Below are 19,945 nucleotides of genomic sequence, written 5' to 3' on the forward strand. Positions count from 1 at the left end.
TCGTAGACTCTGTTGCTGGTTGCAGCCAATAAACTTGGTCTTTGACGTCATCAAGAAGTGTCCCGTGTCTCTGTTTGCCGAGGCAGGGGAATACGAAGACATTGAGCGTTATCCCTGGCGCTGCTGGGTTCTAAAACCTGGTTCTTCACAGGGCCAAGGAGAAGGCAACATTTTGAAAGATTGCAAATCCTCATTGTATCCAACAACATGAAAAACCATCTGCAACAATGTGTCCACACCACCCAGTAAGACAAACGGCCCAAGGATAGAAAAAATAACAGATTTCTTAAAATCTCCCACAGAATCAACTTCATCTGACGAGGGCAACGTCCCTTTTTGATTTCATACACTATCTGCACCTTCAAGTGACACGGTTGCCAAAAATCCAAACATATTCCTTGTTAAAGTGCAGGTGCACACAACAGATCAAGAGCAAACAACATCTACTCAGCAAACAAGCCCTACCTCAGACAAGTCACCACCAAACACCTGGAAAAACCCTTCCAGCCTCTGAGTGATTTCCTTTCACCTCACCGTTCACAGCTTGGATAATGCCCTATTAGAAGGGGCACCAGAAGATTCTGTAGTATGACATGATATCTGATTGAGTCCTTTTGATGAGTCCCATGAAGGTGCCAATGATCAGCACAACGCCACAGCCAACGCTGGGCGTAAATTTGATTACAAGACTCTGCCATCTCCCATTATAATCTCCCAGGAAAATCTAGAAACTCAGACTGGAAATAGCCACCAGGGCAGGCTCACCACAGTGGCACAACCAGGACACAACACAGGCTCAACCCCGACTCAGTATAGTGGTACAGAGGCTCATACTCCAGCTCAGTCCCGCCAAGGAAAAAAAATATATCTTCCCCAATTCTATTAAGGGCACCCTTACTGGACATAATGGAGGTGTTTTCCTCGGCCCTATCATTTCACTCGAAAAAAACTTGAAATTCAGGCTGATCTATTGAATGCATTGGCAGTCTACGTCTTAGGCATTAACCAACAACTGCAGGCCCTAAATGGCTAGATCAGACAAGTACAATAAGACCTAGCCACATCTAACCATTCGTGACAGTGCACCACAATATGAATCTCCTTAAAACAATCCCAACCATACTCTCAGACATTTTAGTGGGAGTCAAAATCCACAAACTTCCACCCACAATCAACATAGTACAAACAGCCCTTCATCCTTTATTGAAAAGCCATAACCCAGCCATGTGGGAATGGGACAACCCACAGACATCAATATTGCAGGACAATATCCAGCAGGCACCTCCAACCAAGCTTTGCCTCAAGAACGCTCCAGGCTAGTTCTGTTAATGAAATACAAACTGCAGAAACATAATTTAAACAGCACTTCAAGAAGGTCTCCTTATTCTCTGTTCACTCCAACTTGGCGCAGGAGCCATCCCATCAAAACGTAAGAACCTCCCTGACAAAAAGCAAATGCAAATGCAGCAAAAAAGCCAGGAACAATAAGTGTAAAAGTACAGTAAAACAAAGCACCCCACCCATCCCAATCATATTTATGAGGAGCTGGCAATCAGCAGGTCCTAAAGGAGACCCCGAACCAACAAGAGACCCTATTTCTACAAAAGGAAGGGACCCATAAAACACTCAGCTGACAGGATTCAGTCATTCTGACTTGAGCTGGATGGGCACTGCAATTCAAAGATTTAGACAGGCACTGGACCCCTTTAGCAGTGAAGTCAGATAAAGCATGCACCACAGTCAATGCCATGAAAACACTACACAATCGGGAAACAGCTCCCGTACCTGCAACCAAAGAACTCTCTCTCCAAACAACCTTCACAGCCACCACAAGTGATTGGTCAAGCCAAGTGTCTCCACTCTTCGGAAGGTTACAAGGTCTCCCTCATATTACCACCTTAACATACATGTTCTGCCGATCTGCAATTCACCAGTCTCACCTCCATAGAAAATCGCCACAAGGACACATGGCCTCAGCACAATCCAGTTATTTGCCTCCGTCACAACAAGAACCGTCTGATTGGTCATCCATTCACCCTGTGCCAGAGGCACCCCCACAATCCCATGAAAACACTGCTGACACGGACTCAGTAAAGCTTGAACTGGTTCCACAGTATAATTCTAGAGGACCATATGACGTACTAAACAGGAGGGCAATCTTAAAATTGGCAAGCACTCTTTACAACTTCAAACATCTACAAACAAATCACATAGAAGGCATTCAATTCAAGCCTAATCTGTCCATCCCAGGCAGTGATATAATGGTAGTCACCTGGGTCAATCCAACATTTTAGCACAGTTATCGCAAGACAGTAAGAGCTTATCCATGTGGTCATTGAAATAAGAAGGCCAAAGTCTTATCCAAGCCCCATCCTTCCCCCACAGAGACCATCATTGAAGAGGCCAACACCAGCTAGTAGTGTATTATGATGAGGAATAGGTCCCACAATCAAAAAACCCACACACTGCAAAACTTAAAGCATTCAGCAAATTATTACCCTACCATCATCATCATCAACTTTATTTTGATCACAAAGATCATAAAAGCACACAGCACAGAGCAATAAAAATAGACATTCATAGATAAATATTATAAAAACAACATTGGTATAAAGTAGTGTACAAATACATAGTACCAAAAGTTTTAAAAGAATAAAAGTACTTCATACAACTGATTTCCCACAGTGCCTACCAATATCTCGAGTGGCCATTCACCATTACTCTTCGTGTATCAGTACACAGAATTCGTAGCACCTTGAGGTAGTGTCCCGGGCCTGTCAATCTACACAATGGAAATATACATTTTTTTCTCAAAGATGAATAATGAGGACAAAAGAAAGGTAAATGGACAATGGATTCCGGGCAGGATTTACACATAGGACACAGATCATCTGTAAGAACATTTTGGGACCATTTAGAACGAAACATTTTGGTGGGTAGAGTCTTATAGCGGAACTGTAAGAACAATTTACGTGCCGGGGGGACAATTTCGTCAATGCTGGGCTCAAAATAGGGAACACATTTGATATTCAAAAAATCAGTAGACAAGCTGGTTGCAGGGTTTGTCAATTCTTTTGCAATTCCAACTTCCCTAGCAGTTCCCTTAAAGACGTGAACCACCTAATTGACTTTGCCCTGGTGAATTTTAAAAGGTCATACAAGGCCTCTAGGTAAGTTTCTAGTTTGTCCACAGTCCATAACCTATACCGAAACATTAAGAGTTTATAATTCAACTTATGTACCAATTGTTTATGAGCAAGGTCCATGTACCGAGGTATCAGGGGGGAGCTAGATGGGAGATTCACCAAAGACATTAAAAAACGATTTAAATGACAGAAAGGACCTTGACGTTGTAAATTTCAAGTACCGGAGCAATTTGACTTGAGACGGTCTTCTTTTGAATTTTACTAATATGGGCACACTGGTGGATTAGTTGATGTTTTACTCTCTCAATCCATGCACCCCAATTGCTTGATGAAGTCAGGCAGATAACTAAGTAAGCAAAAGCTTCAACTAGCTCCAGTTGAGTTCCACAAGCAAGTACAGGTCTTTTCCACAGTTTTACCTTGCCCCTTGTTGCATAGCAGCCAGAGTAGAGATCAATAACTTCCCAAAGCATGTGGAGTTACTGCCATGCCCACCAAGGGACACTTGTTTGAATGATCTGCTAACTTCACCCAGGGCCTTTAACTCAAGACATCTCACATGGTCAGGGCCCGCTGTGGAGGCAATTATGGACTTTATGCATACTTGCATATCCGTAGCACAACTCTGTTCTATAAAGAGGCCAACTCAGGTTCAAGATTGGGAAACTTTGGCCATGGCTCTCATCTATAACTTTCCATCAAATCATACTCCAAGCACCAGTAATTCTCAGACAGGTGCAGTCTGGTTTACTACAACAATACTTCTGAAAAAAGGGAGGTCAACAGGTAAATCCAAAAACTTCTGAACTCAGACCCTCAGATTAAGCAAGACACAATGAAGAGATTGGAATCCCTGCGGTCTGCCTTCAGAGAGGCATTTAGACAGCCAAAATATCCTATCAGACAAAAGTATGTTCAAAGCTCCTTCACACAAACAAATTGAAGAATAGCACATTATCTTGGCCCAAAATTAACAAGCTAGCACATGGGTACTATTGCCTCCATAATTATGATATTTCTGAGGCAGATTTGACAGCACATATTTCAGCTGCGTACTCCTTGGAGCACCCTGTCCACCCCACATGGAATGGTTTAGAAGAGCCAAAGCACTAAGTGCAAAGTGCTCCATCAGAGGCACTATCATAAAATCAATCTGGTTTCCCATGGGTGAATGATTCACATGTCTGGTGCACCCTTAAGAAACTGAAATCCGAAGCGGTGCCAGGCCCAAATGGTCTTCCAAATTCCTTTTTCAAACATGACAAGCATCCCTGGGCCATGTATCTCTCCCCACTGTTCAATCAGGCCTTCCTCATGAACTGTATACCGGCATCCTGGTGAGGCAGGATTCTGCAACCCATCTTCAAATCAGGATCGCAGGCGGATCCAGCAAACTACAGATTGATCGTTCTTATTGATGTTGAAGCAAAATATCTTTGTCTCTAATTTATTTGTTGACCTGGAAGTCTGGGTATCCTCTGCAAATATTGTCCTAAAAGCACAGATGGATTCAAGGGCAGGCCTCAACATGACCACCAACCTCATTGCAGCTAGCCTCCTCACCGTAAACACCAAAGCCAAAAGCTTAAATCTTTACGCCTTCTTCATGGATCTGAAAACAGCATTTGATCGGCTACCGAGAGATCATTTCTGGGTGAAAATGGCCAGCTGGGAAACCCCACCAAATCTACTGGAGGCTGTGATCAATCTGTATTCAAACACCTGGGTCCAAGTTAAAATCGGTAACGGCTACAGAACCACCCGCAGGAATGCCGCCCACAATGGCCTAAAGCAGGGGTGTATCTTAGCCCTCTGTTTATTTAACATTTACATGTCAGTCAACTATCAGAAACAGCATGCAACCTTTCTACACTAGCGGATGAACCTCTTAGATGTCTCCAATATACCTATGACATTGTTTTATTAAGCCAAACCCGGATAAGCGTTTAACGTCTGAGCACCCACTTGGTACAATACACCCAAATGTTGAGGTTGGAACTTAATCCCAATAAAACAAAAGTGATATGTTTTTCAGCTAACTCCTGGTGCAACCATAATAGCTTCAAGAGGACAGCTGGAGGAAAATCTCTAGACCTAGTTAAAACATACAAATATTTGGGTGTTGTTATGGATGCCAGATTATGGTTCAGGAAGCATCTAAACCAAAGAAGAACCCTTGCTAACATACTAAGGTTTGCATTTAAACTAGTGCAAAAAAAGATTGGCAGCACATCACAGCACTATCTGCTACAGGTCATTGGGGCATAGTTTCTCCCCTCACTTACTTATGGTTCTGAATTGTTAAAGGGGAGTGATACAACAACACTATACCAGCTTTTATCGACCTTGTTCAAATGCATCTTCTGGCTCTCGCAACAAATACCACAATCACAAATGAGACTGGAGTTAGGATTGTTCCATCAAATCCCAGTCAGGAGGGGCACTGCTATGAAACTGTTTTGGAAGCTTAGAGCAGCCCCACAAGCTTCATTGGCTGCCCTGTGGTGGTCGGAAATGAGGAGGCAGCCCAAACACAAAAATGCTTGGCCAATGGTCCTTCAGCAGGCCTTAAGCAACCTAAATTTAGATAATGCCTGGAAATCAAAACTCAACTTCATTGCCTTTATAAATATCACCAATAAGGTGGCCAAAACTACAATTCTGGACCATCGACAAAGCAGAACACGCCCTAAAAAGACATACATGTAGAGTTCGGCACTCATATGCTTTTTGGAGCTTGCAACCATATTTGACAACCCTTATTGCAGCGCCCATTCAACACTCACTACTGGTATTTTGTAAGGGCACTTTTTAATCAAAAGATCTGGTTCCCACTTGGAAGAAGTCCTGGCCGGATCTTCTATGTAGTCTATATGGCCACAGCCAAGAACGCCTACTTCACTTTTTGTGTGTTTGTCCAGCCGTCTTACACCTTAGACAGAAACTGTTATGCCCAGCCTTGAGAGCCTCCATATTAGGACCTTTCTCCCTGCAGTGATGGCTCTCCTGAATGGTCACAGTATTCAGCTTTCTTGCAAGGCCACTAGGTATCTTCTCCAAGTAAAAAGGCTGCTTACACAGCAAGCTCCAGCCACCCAATTAAAATTGATGGCTTTCACAGCCAGAAGCAGCCTATCACAAACACTATGAAGCAAACTTTAGATGTACTCAATTGGTTTTAAACTTGATCCACAGCCACCTATGTTGTTGAACTTTTTCGCAGATATAGTAAATAAAGTTACTGGCATCATTTGATCTTATGCCAAATAACAAAGTTTATTCAGTTCTACTTTTCGTAAATGCTCTAATGAAGTTACTGTCATTATTTTATTGTATGCTAAATGCCAAATTATTATTATTATCTTTGCACATTGCGATGATTTTTATTATTCAGAAATAAAGAATTTACTTACTTACTTGCGTGTGCTGATTCTGAGGGCTCAGAGTGGGCCCCTTTATCTTAACCTTTCAGAGCAAGTGATTCTCTAACAGGACTGTCAGATGATGAACACCCTTTACTTCCTTGAGTACAATTTAGAGGGCGCAGTGGGAACTATCGGTCTTCTATCCTTTTCTCAGCATAGCCAGCAATAGCCTTAGGAAGCAAAGTAAATCTACCCATGTGACCACCCTAAAAGTGGGTTTCTCACAACAGGAAAGGTGACACAAGTCTATGACAATTTAAATCTGCCTTAGAAAGAGAAGGTAGTCTGGCAATGATCAGAGAGTGTGAAGAACCTGCTCTTGGAGGTTGGCCCATACAAAGGCACCAAGGGTCAGGAATAGGTGCTGCCAACAACAGTACCAACAAAACTACTAACCATCACACTCCTACAAGTGTGACAATTCGGACTATTTCAGACCCCTACTGATAACTGCCCCCACATGGCTTGGGCGGCAGTTATCAGTAATTTTTTAATGTCGATTGTATTAATATGTACCTGTTGTGATCATTTTGAAATTAGCATACAGGGCCACCTTGTGGCAGACTGTCAGAAGTGCACATGTTGGAAATTAAGGGGTCAATTACGATGGCGGACGGAAACGGGTCCGACCACCATGGTCGCGGCAAATATACTCCCGACAGCACCGCGGATAAACTGCCGGGGCGATTAGGATTTTTCCACCAGCACACACCGACCGCAGCAGACGGATCACATCAAAGACCTCCGCACGTGGACGGTACCACAGAAAAACCGTCCGCCGCAGACGCAACACCCGCGGAAACAGGCCCAACCTCCGCCAGGCCTGCGGAGGGACCGCCCGCACGATTAGGATAACCGCGCCAGCCCAGCGGAACTCAAAAGCATAGACAAAAGGAACTTGGCTGCGGAAGGACCAAACGAACATCACCTCTGCCATCAAACCGAAACAAAAATGGCAGACGGAAGTAAATAGTAAACCAAAGAAAACAGGACACACACCTACCTGGAACACCCACCCCCAACAACTACAAGCCCCAATGACACATCCCCCAGCACAAACAAGAGCAACCAAGTCTCCACACCCACAGAACACCTGCTTCTGTGCTGTGAGGTGCAGTCCCCATCACTCAAATCTCATTGTACTTGATGTCTGGACTGTCCATTGTAACCACCCTTGCAATATTATTGTCCATGGAACTGTTGGTGTGACTCAGATGTACCTGCTCTGTTGTGAACACTGCCCTGTTGCTGTTCTGATGCTGCATTGTGCCCTCTCATGTGCTGCCGCAGATGGACCTGCTCTGTTCTGTACCATGGACTGTTGATGCACTTTGCCCCTCTCATGTGCTGCCTCAGATGTACCTACTCTGTTCTATCCAGTGTGCATGCTCATGGCTACTCACAAAGTCAGCCTCTGTGCTGTGCAATGAAGCAAGTTAATCCTGTGTTGTGTCTGTGTCATTCCTGGTTGTCTCCTTGCATTGTTGATATATTGCTGCTGTTGTACATGCTGTGTCTGCCACTTTCACATGACCATTGCCAAGCACTGTTTCCTTTCGTTTGGCAGGGGTGACAGTCATTACAATATGGCTGTGGACTGTGTAAGGGTGGGGGAGGCACTCTGAGGCTTATTTTGGGACATCAGAGGCTTCCCATGCACTGAAGGTTATGTGGATGTTTTTCATATGGTGCATGTGTCACACTCATGATTTGTGGCTACCCAGTAGGTTGTTCAGTCTCGACTTTGTCAGTCAACATGTCAGGGCTCATCATGTGTGTGTTGGTTGTTGATGTGTGTGCAGCAGGGTTGTTTTTGTGGTATGTGGTGTATGGGCCCCTGTCTGTTAGTGGGGTAGGTGTGGGGTTGGACTGAGGGTGGGCCAGCATGTCTCCTTATGTGTGGTATGCCTTGTGTGTTGGTGTGTGAATGTGGGCCTGTGAGCTGTGTGGCCTAGCCATTCCTGCCTGCCTGCCTGCCTAGTTGATTGTGGGCATGGTTTCTGATGTCTGCTCCGCTACATTGCTTTGTCCGTGGTGTGGCTGTTTGTTTGCGGTGCGTGTGTGTTCTGAGGGCGTGGGGTCAGTTTTGCCCAGGTGGTTTTGCTGGGGGTGCACGTATGTGTGTTCCTGTCCAGACCTGGGGTTCTGTTGTGGGCAGGGGCTTCGACACGTGCATGGTGTGTGTGTTGTGTGTTTCCTTACCTGCGTCGTCGTCTGCAATGGTCCATGACTTGCTGGTGGTGGAGCACGAAGAGTACCTGAAATGCGTGTAGAGCTGGGTCCATGACGGTGGTCTGGCTGTGGTGGGTCTCTCTGCAATGTTTTGCCTCTCATCTGTGGTGGTTCTGCCGTGTTCAGGCTGGTAGTTTTTCCACAGCGATTTGCTGCGTGGTTTCCGCCATCGTGATTTTGAGGACGGTCGAGACGTCATTCCGTACGGCGGTGTCTCTGGATTGGTTACGTCTGCCGCGGGTCGGGTGTATTTACGCGGCGGATCACGTTCTTCCGCGGCATGCGGAAATTCGGCACTGCTTCCCTTCCTAATATGTCGGACGGACTATCCGCGGCTTGCAGACTGTAAAAAAGCATTTTCCGCCTACTCCAGGCCGGTGGTAGTCCTTCTGTCCGCCATCGTAATCGACCTCTAAGTGCCGGAATCAGAACTCGAAACCACTGGCACAAATTAAGCACTGCTTCTATGACACCATCAGCTCTGTATGTGCAAAAGGGGTCTCCTGTGGAATTTTCCAGCACATGTGGTATAATCTCTGTCTCACTTCCCTGCACTCCGAACTACTCTTTCCCCATTGCAGACTTCTCCGATAGGTTGTTCCAACTGTTAAGATGTCCTTATAGGGAGATTGGTGAAAGATCCTCTGAACCCAATGCCCTGCTGTCTATGGAGACAGTTTGACTGGCCGACTTACTGTCAGGGCTTTAGATGTTAATCCACTTCAATTTATGACACAAGTAATTAATAAAATCCAGAGTGAATTTGAAAAGGCTCACTAAGAACGAGCATTTTTGCTAAATAGGATTAACCTTGTGTTGCTTGTTCCATTTAAATGCACTGCAGTGACAGTAAATAGTGTTGCCAAAATAAATATTCAGCAGGATCTTCCTTCCTTAAAAGGCCTTATGGCTTTGGCACTTCCAGAAAATGTTTCAGAAGATCCATAAAATGCCATGCTTTTCTTCCTCAGTGCAAATTACATTTCTTAAATCAATCTCATTTGATTCAAGTAGATGGAGCCAAGGTTATGTTCATCCTCTCTCACTTGTCTCAAGATGCCTTAGGCTGGACTGCATCTTTAATCAATGGAAATAGTCCATTATTGAAACAATATTTGGATTTTCATTTGCAGTTTACCAGAGTTTTAGCAAGTAACAGACACTACAGTCTGCTCATGTTATTATGTCTGTGATCAAACAAGGAACTTGAGAAATCATTTCATATGTGAGCAGGTTCGATCAATTCAAAAATTCAAAAATACTTTATTGCGGTCAAGAGACCATAAAAGTGCAAGTGCAATATACTGACAACAAGTAAAAACGTTCCTGCTGCATGAACTTAAAGCCCCTGAGTCCAGGATTACAATTACAAATTGTCACTGTTGGCCCACATCACAATATATGAGTAAAATGCATAACAGCACATACAATGTACCAGATTAATAAAATATATACAGTTATTGGGCAAAGATAAAGCCGATACATTCCATGGGAGAATTTGTGCCCAAGTTAAATTAAATGTGAACATCAGAGACCTGTGTGAGTTTTGAGACCATTGCCCACCCCTTCCAGTCCGTGGACCAACACATCCATGGACTTCATTGTTGATCCACCTCTAGCTCTAGTTTACATCACAGTGTTGGTAGAAGTGGACTGTTGTTTTAAGCCTGGTCATTTAATTTCTTTGACTAATTACTCACTACTCCAAACTCGTTCATCATTTTTTGACCCAGATAGTTAGATTCTATGGATTACCATACATTATAGGAGATTGATAGGGAAGCAGAGTTCATAGCTACGTTTTGGACTACCTTATTACAGACGTTAGGTACAGTAAATTATCAGTTCACCAGTTCCCACACACAGACAGTCAGATGGTAGAATTCAACCAATCCTTATCATGCTATATTTTGGAACATCCAGAGGATTGTGTATCATGAGTACCTCTTGCTGAACAACCTTACAGCAACCTCTTACATAGTACATTAGGTAATTCCTCATTTTATTCAACCTAGGTATTTCATGCAGGGGCATGGCTTTTGTCATTGTCTAATACTATAGTACCCTCTGTTACAGCTGTAATGAAACAGCTTTATCAGGCTCATAGCTCATATAGGCCTTTATTATATGCTTGGTGGTAAAAACCACCATACTTGCACATAGGGTAAATACTGATTCCATGAGGTTTAATAAATAACATATTTGTTTATAGCACTGATCATAGGTTTTTACCGTGTACTGAGGAATCTTTATTTAGTGCATGCGTTAAATAATGAATGTGTGTTATTTACCGTATGTCATAAATACTGCACCCAATAAATACTAGGGGCCTCATTTATGAGGCTGTGCGTCACTTTTACGCCCTGGTGCATCACTTTTTGTGACGCACCAGTGGCGTAAAAAATGTGCCTTGTTGCGCCACATTTACAAAGTGACACATCTAGGTAGATGCATCACTTTGTAAACCCTGCGCCACATTATACCTGCGCCAGGTATAATGTATGCAAGGGGGGCGTATTGACGCAAGGAAGGGTCGTAGAAGTGATGCAGTGAAATCTATGAGATTTCACTGCGTCACTTTTAAGACGCCGTTGCGTCAAAATCTTGCGCCTGCCTCACAGCAGGCATAAGACTGACGCAGGCCCTTTCAAATGGGGCTTGCCCCATGTGAAAGGACGCATTGCTGGAGTTGCGTCACTTTTGTGACACACTCCGGCAATGCGTCACTTTTGCGCTTACAGATACGTCAGAAATACTGACGTATCTGTAACTCCTTACGACATGATGCATCATACATTAAATATGACGCATCAGGAATGTCGCAAGGAGTGCGCACTGAGAAGTGACTCATCGCTGCTTTCATCCAGCGATGCGTCATTTCTCATAAATGAGGCCCTAGAGGCACAAAACACCAGGAAGTACTCATTTTCAGGCACTGTTAAAGATACCACCAGAATCAAACAAAACATGCCTGTGGAAGGGAATAATGGATTAAAATGAATATTGAATGAACATATCCCCATGTTGTTGAGATCCTTAAAAAAAGGTCCCAAACCTTGAAATGCTAGGTACTTGAGTGAGATGCCAAGCACAAGCACTAAAGCAAGGTAACTGGTGGTAGCTCTCCATCTCAGCTACTTCAAGTTTTGGGAAAAAACAATTAAGCAAAGGGTAATCGTGGTCATATGAAATCAAATTGCAAATCAGTATTGACTTGATCAAATAAATCTGTCTATCAGACACAAAACAAAAGGTGTTTAGGATGACAACCTTTCCCCTCCCTAAGGTGCATTATTCATCAAAGGGTTCCTCTTCACACCATGAACCAATTTTTATGGTGGGGACTACAACTCCCAAGCAGGCGAGGTGCTCTTAAGAATTGTGACCCCGCTTGTGTTTTTTTAAACCGTGCGGGCATCCCAGTAACGTGGGTGCCTGCTTTCAATCACTTTAACACAGCATTATTTCCTGTCTGTTTCAACCCCCCAACTAAAATGGATCTAAAAATTATTACCGAATTAGATCATGTAAATTCCAGGTAGCATGTAATCCTGTGCTAATGGACTGGAGCTGACAACAGCACATCTGTGTTCAATGCCATCTGTACTAAAGCCACCTGATGTGTTGTTTTCGAAAGCCTGTTTCATTAATAACAACAATAACACCACCAATACCACCACCACTAATACCACCAATACCTCCACCACCAATACCCCCACCATCAATACCATCACACCCACCAATACTACCACCATTGATACCACCACCTCCACCAATACCACCACCACCAATAAGACCAATACCACCACCACCAATGCCACCACCATCGCCAATACCACCACCAATACCACCACCACCAATACCACCACCACCACCAATACCACCACCATCAATACCACCACCTCCACCAATACCACCACCATCAATACCACCACCACCACCAATAAGACCAATACCACCACCAATACCACCGCCACCGCCAATACCACCACCACCACCACCAATACCACCACCTCCACCAATATCACCATCAATACCACCACCACCACCAATACCACCAACATCAATACCACCACCTCTCGACCACCACCACAAATGCCAATACCACCACCACCAACACCACCACCACCACCAATACCACCACTAGCACCAATACCAATACCACCACCATCAATACCATCAATACCACCACCACCATCAATACCACCACCACTAATAACACCACCACCAATACCACCACAAATACCACCACCACCAATACCACCACTAATACCACCACCACCACCACTACCACCACCACCACCACCACCACCACCAATACCACCAGCACTAATACCACCAATACCACCACAAATACCACCACCACCACCACCAATACCACCACTACCACCACCACCACCATCACCCCCACCAATATCACCACCACCAATATCACCACCACCAATACCACCACCACCAATGCCACTACCACCAATGCCACCACCACCAATACTGCCACAATATCACCACCAATACCACCACTAACACCAATACCACCACCACAAATACCACCACCACCAATACCACCACCACCAACAATGCCAACACCTAAACCACCACCACTAATACCACCACCAATACCACCATCACCACCAATACCACCACTAATACCACCACAACCAATACCATCACGAAAACCACCACCACCACCAATATCAGCACCACCAATACCTCCACCAGTACCACCTCCACCAATACCACCATCACCAATACCACCACCAATACCACCAACACCAATACCACCACCACCAATACCCCCAACACCAATACCACCATCAATACCAATACCACCACCAGTACTAATACCAATACCACCACCAATACCACCTCCACTACCACCACCACCACCAATACCACCACCACTAATACCCTACCACCAATGCCACCACCACCAATACCAATACCACCACCAATACCACCACCACCAATACCAATACTGCCACCACCAATACCAATGCTGCCACCACCAATACCAGCAATGCCACCACCACCACCAATACCAACTGACCCAATACCACCACCAATACCACCACCACAAATACCACCAATATCAATACCACCAATACCACCACCAGTACCACCACCTCAGCGCCTCTTGCTCTCTAGTAATAGCAGGGGCACTGTACGTGGCTGGAGCTGCAGTTGAGACCATCCCTCCCTCCATGCCTGCCATAGCGCACAGCACGCCCTGCACCAGGAGGTTAAGACAGGGCCCTACCTCAGCTGGAGTGTTTTTTATTAGGTCTAAGATAGCAATGACATTGCACAATACCACACTGCACACTCAAATCATGGAGAGGGCAGGAAATAACCCCCTCCTGCTTTTCCTCCTGAGCCACGACAGTATAATCTCAGATCAAAAGGTGTTGGAGCGCTTTGTCAGTGTTTATGGCTCGGATCATAGGTAACATTCACTTCACACTCTGTCTGTGTGATTTACAACACTTACACATCTTCTTCACTGCACTATATATCACTACTTTGAAGGCGTCCTGGCCGGTCTCTTCCTCTGATATTTACAATCTAAAAAGCAGTTGAGAAGGCCCTTTATTGCAATGCAATAGGTTTCGCATTTGGGGGAGTTTAAGCTACTAGTATTGTAAATGGCAATGCCTTTTATTTATGTTTTAAAACCCAAAACATAAATAAAAGGCATTGTCATTTACAATGCCAATAGTTCAAACTTGCATGAATGCGAAACCTATTGCATTGCAAATGCTTGTTACTCACAGCCATTGCGGTGCTCCTTTAGTACTCCCAATGATGACCTTCCGTTAACTTATAATGATGAAAGCGCAATCTGTCACTGGCTACTGAAATAAATATACTGGTTGAAATTAGCAATTCACTGAGCAAACCTGATTATTTTACACTGGTTTCTTCCTACCTCTTGTGTATATACACCTGTGGCACTTTATTTCATTCATGTCACAGTGTGTTCAGTCTCCAAGCACTGCACAATTGTTGTTTTTTGCTGATAAAAATGTTTTTACATGTAAACTGTGCTATTTGGGTTAGTACTATTCACAGTCTGAATGTCCTGAACGGCCGCTCCCCACACGCTCCTTCACGCTCCCTGACTCCTGCTAACTGCAGCGCCCAGAGCCCACAGCTGAAGCAGATCTCAAAGCGTGACTCACCTGCATTACTAACTCGAGATTGGTATCGTAGCTCTGCTACAGGAATTGCGCGCTGAGCATTTTTAACTATTCAGCTTGCAGCGATTTGTAATTGTGTATTGTTGCCTTCGTTAACGCTCTGTGACCGCAGCATTATTACACTGTTAGCGCTATCTCCTGGTGCCCTTAGAGAGCGCGCTGCTGATTCTGGCTGTGATAGAAAGAATTGCTGGTATTGTTTATTTTCTAAGTTTCGTTTTGGTATTTCCTAAGTTTCGTTTTTGCCTCCACCACCATCTTAGGTGTTTTGCTTTCCCCTGACATGCCTCCCGAGACCGCCTCCCAGCTGCCCCTCCCACGCTCCGCCCCCCTCCACTCCCCATTTATTTCAGATGTCCACACGCGCAGCGTCCACGCGCTACGGCCGCGCCGAAGGTGCGCCAAAGGTAAGCCCGTCTACGCCCGTCCGCGCCTGGACCGCGCCCAGCGCCAGACCCCCTGGTCCTCGTAATGCCCACCCCTCCCGCATTACTTACGATGCCACCACCCTCCTAGCCCTTAACCCTGGCCGCTCCCCCATCTGCGTCCAAGCCGCTCCAGGACACACCCATGGACCCTTTTCCTGCTACTCCTGCAAGTTCGACGGCACCAAGAACAACTCCTCATCTACGAACACAAAACAGATACCCGATCCCAACCACCTACAATGCATCCTGCTCAACACCCGCTCGGTCCACAGACACGCCATTGACCTCTGGAATCTACTCGACACCATCTCTCCGGACGTCGCCTTCCTAACAGAAACATGGATGAATGCCTCTTCAGCCCCAGACATCACCATTGCCATCCCGGAAGGCTATAAGATCATTCGCAAGGACCGTACCGGCCACACAGGAGGAGGCATCGCTATCGTCCATAAGAAATCCATCCGCATCTCAACCAGCTCAGACATCAATCTCGCCAACTCTGAACACCTTCACTTCCATATCCACATCGACCCCAAGACCACACTCAGAGGCACCCTCCTTTACAGGCCACCAGGACCCCGCGCACAATTTAGTGAAGACATCACAGACTTCATCACTCCACACGCGCTCCCCTCCGAGGACTACATCCTTTTGGGAGACCTCAACTTTCACCTTGAAAAGAACAACGACCGCAACACCACCACCCTTTTGGACAACCTCGCAAACCTCGGACTTAAACAACTTGTCACTACCCCCACCCACATTGCAGGTCACACACTCGACCCTATCTTCACCTCCAGCAAACATGTTTCCTTCAGCCACACCACAGCTCTCCTTTGGACTGACCACAGCTGCGTTCACTTCACCTACAACAAGCCCACATCCAACAACCACCCCCAACCCACTCTGCAAAGAAACTGGAACAAAATCACCATCAACCAGATCTCCTCATCGCTTCTTCAAAAGCCCCCCGCCCACTCCTCAAACCCAGACCAAGCAGCCACCAACCTCACCCAATGGTTATCCAACAGCGCCGACATCCTAGCACCACTGAAAAAACGACAAATCAAACTAGGCAGCAAGAAGGCCTCCTGGTTCAACGATGACCTTAAGAAATCCAAGAAACTCTGTCGCTCCCTCGAGAAGGCCTGGAAAAAAGACCCAACCACCAGCACCAAGGACGCCTTCAAAAACGCCACCCGCATACACCACCCACTAGTCCGAAACGCCAAGAAAGTAGCCTTCAAGGACCGTCTAGATAACAACGCCCACAACAGCAAGGAATTATTCAACATCGTCAAGGAATTTACCAACCCCTCAGCCAACTCCAACGACATCACCCCCTCTCAAGCCCTCTGCGACTCCCTAGCCTCATTCTTCCACAACAAAATTGCAGACATCCACAACAGCTTCAACAACCAACCAGGAGACCAACCCACCCAATCCCCTGCAGGACCCCCACCCCCCCTGAACATCCTCAATGACTGGAAGCCAATCTCCACTGAGGACACCATTTGTCTGATGAACTCTATCCACTCAGGATCCCCCACAGACCCTTGCCCTCACCACATCTTTAACAAAGCAGACTCCATTATTGCACCGCACCTCCGAGACGTCATCAACTGCTCCCTCAACTCCGCAACCTTCCCGGAAAGCTGGAAACATGCTGAACTCAGCGCCCTCTTGAAGAAACCCACAGCTGACCCCACCGAACTCAAAAACTATCGCCCTATCTCACTCCTTCCATTCCCGGCCAAAGTCATCAAGAAAGCTGTCAACAACCAGCTCGCCGCATTCCTCGAAACCAACAAATCCCTCGACTCCTCACAGTCCGGCTTCCGAGCCAAGCACAGCACCGAAACCGCCCTCATCGCAGCAACAGACGACATTCGTACTCTACTGGACAATGGAGACACAGTCGCCCTCATCCTCCTCGACCTCTCCGCAGCCTTCGACACAGTCTGCCATAGCACCCTTCTACAGCGCCTCAAAAACATCGGAATCCAAGGAAAAGCACTGGAATGGATCACCTCATTCCTCTCCGGAAGAACCCAGAGAGTCCGCCTTCCACCATTCAAATCAGAGGCCACTGAAGTCATCTGCGGCGTACCTCAAGGGTCCTCACTCAGTCCCACCCTCTTCAACGTTTACATGAGCCCCCTCGCTGCCATCGCACGCCAACATAACCTCAACATCATCTCCTACGCCGACGACACTCAACTGATCCTATCACTCACCAGAGACCCTAATATGGCCAAAACCAACCTACACGAAGGAATGAAAGAAGTAGCCAAATGGATGAAGCACAGCCGTCTGAAACTGAACTCAGACAAAACAGAAGTCCTCATCTTAGGTACCTCCCCCTCCGCCTGGGATGACTCTTGGTGGCCAGAGGCCCTTGGAAAAGCACCCATCCCGACGGACCACGCACGGAACCTGGGCGTCATCCTGGATTCCTCACTCTCGATGAACAGACAAGCCAACGCCGTCTCTTCATCTTGCTTCAACATTCTTCGCATGCTCAAAAAAACATTTCGCTGGATCCCTACCGAAACTAGAAAAACAGTCACCCACGCTCTGGTCACGAGCCGACTGGACTACGGAAACACCCTCTACGCCGGCACCACCGCAAAACTCCAGAAAAAACTACAACGCATCCAGAACGCCTCAGCCAGGCTCATATTAGACATCCCACGTAAAGAACACATCTCTGATCACCTGAAAAACCTCCACTGGCTCCCCGTCAATAAGAGGATCACTTTCCGACTCCTAACCCACGCACACAAAGCACTCTATGAAATCGGACCCGAATGCCTCAACACACGACTATCCTTCTACACCCCCTCCCGCCAGCTACGATCCTCCAACCAAGCCCTTGCCACTGTACCTCGCATCAACAAAACCACCATGGGAGGTAGATCCTTCTCCTACCTAGCAGCTAAAACTTGGAACTCACTTCCCACTCACCTTCGCCTTACTCAGAACCACCTAGCATTCAGAAAGCAACTCAAAACGTGGATATTCGACAAGTAACTCCCCACCCCTCTTCAAGCGCCTTGAGACCCTCTGGGTATGTAGCGCGCTATATAAATCTTTTTGACTTGACTTGACTTGACTTGATCAATAGGCTCCTTGTGAACCATTGTCCTTCCATATATGATTTAACCAAATTTCACTTGGCATAACGTGTTACCTTTGTACTATATAAGTATTGCACTGATTGGAGGCATCTTTTTATATGAAATGTGGAACCACTTGAAATAATTTGCAACATTAATGACATCTTCAATGAGGGTTAGCTAATAAGCATGGAGGAAATTTGTATTTGCACAGTATGATTTGGATATTTCGTATAGTCCTGGTTCAAAGAATCGTTTGGCTGATGCCTTATCTCACAGTTATCCAGAGTCTTATTTATGATCAACTTAAAATGTGTACTCATTGTGCAGTTAAAATTGTTCGGGTCCTGCTAGACAGGGTGAAGGTGGCTCTAGACCAAAGGACTTTAAAGAAATTTAAAAACTCCATCATAAAATACCTTTTGAATGACTTAATGAGTTGTATTTCACTTAACAAGCTATTTTATTACTGCAAAAAACTACACATTGAAGTAATGTGTATACATCATTATTCAGCTATTTCTGTCAACAAGTTAGTGAAGACTATATTAGTTCTAGACTTGCGACCATTTTGGGCACCTACCGTTCATGCTAATGTTCATGAGTATGCCCATGTTTGATCTATGTGTGCCCAAAATGATTCATTACATTCAATCAATCAATCAATCAATCAGTGACACTTATAAAGCGCGCTACATACCCGTGGGGTCTCAAGGCGCTGGGGGGGGGGGAGCCGCTACTGCTCGAACAGCCAGGTCTTCAGCTTCTTCCTGAAGGAGAGGTGGTCTTGGGTCAGGCGCAGGTCGGTCGGGAGGGAGTTCCAGGTCTTGGCGGCCAGGTGGGAGAAGGACCTTCCTCCTGTAGTCGCTCTTCGGATGCGGGGGACGGCGGCGAGGGCGTGGTTGGCTGATCGGAGGTGGCGTTTGGGAGCGTAGAAGTTGACTCGGCTGTTGAGGTAGCTCGGGCCTTGGTCGTGTAGGGCTTTGTGTGCGTGGGTGAGGAGGCGGAAGGTGATTCTTTTGTTGACGGGGAGCCAGTGAAGGTCTCGCAGATGTCCGGAGATGTGGCTGGTTCGTGGGATGTCGAGGATGAGTCTGGCTGAGGCGTTCTGGATCCGCTGGAGTCTCTTCTGGAGCTTGGCGGTGGTCCCGGCGTAGAGGGCGTTGCCGTAGTCCAGTCGGCTGGTGACGAGGGCCTGGGTGACGGTCTTCCTGGTCTCGGTGGGGATCCACCAGAAGATCTTCCGTAGCATGCGTAGGATGTTGAAGCATGCCGAGGAGACGTTGTTGACTTGCCTGGTCATGGAGAGGGAGGAGTCCAGGATGAAGCCCAGGTTGCGTGCATGGTCTGTCGGTTTGGGTGCGGTGCCCAGGGCGGGAGGCCACCAGGAGTCGTCCC

This window comes from Lissotriton vulgaris, chromosome 6, assembly GCF_964263255.1.
Source record: "Lissotriton vulgaris chromosome 6, aLisVul1.2, whole genome shotgun sequence".
Taxonomy (NCBI): domain Eukaryota; kingdom Metazoa; phylum Chordata; class Amphibia; order Caudata; family Salamandridae; genus Lissotriton; species Lissotriton vulgaris.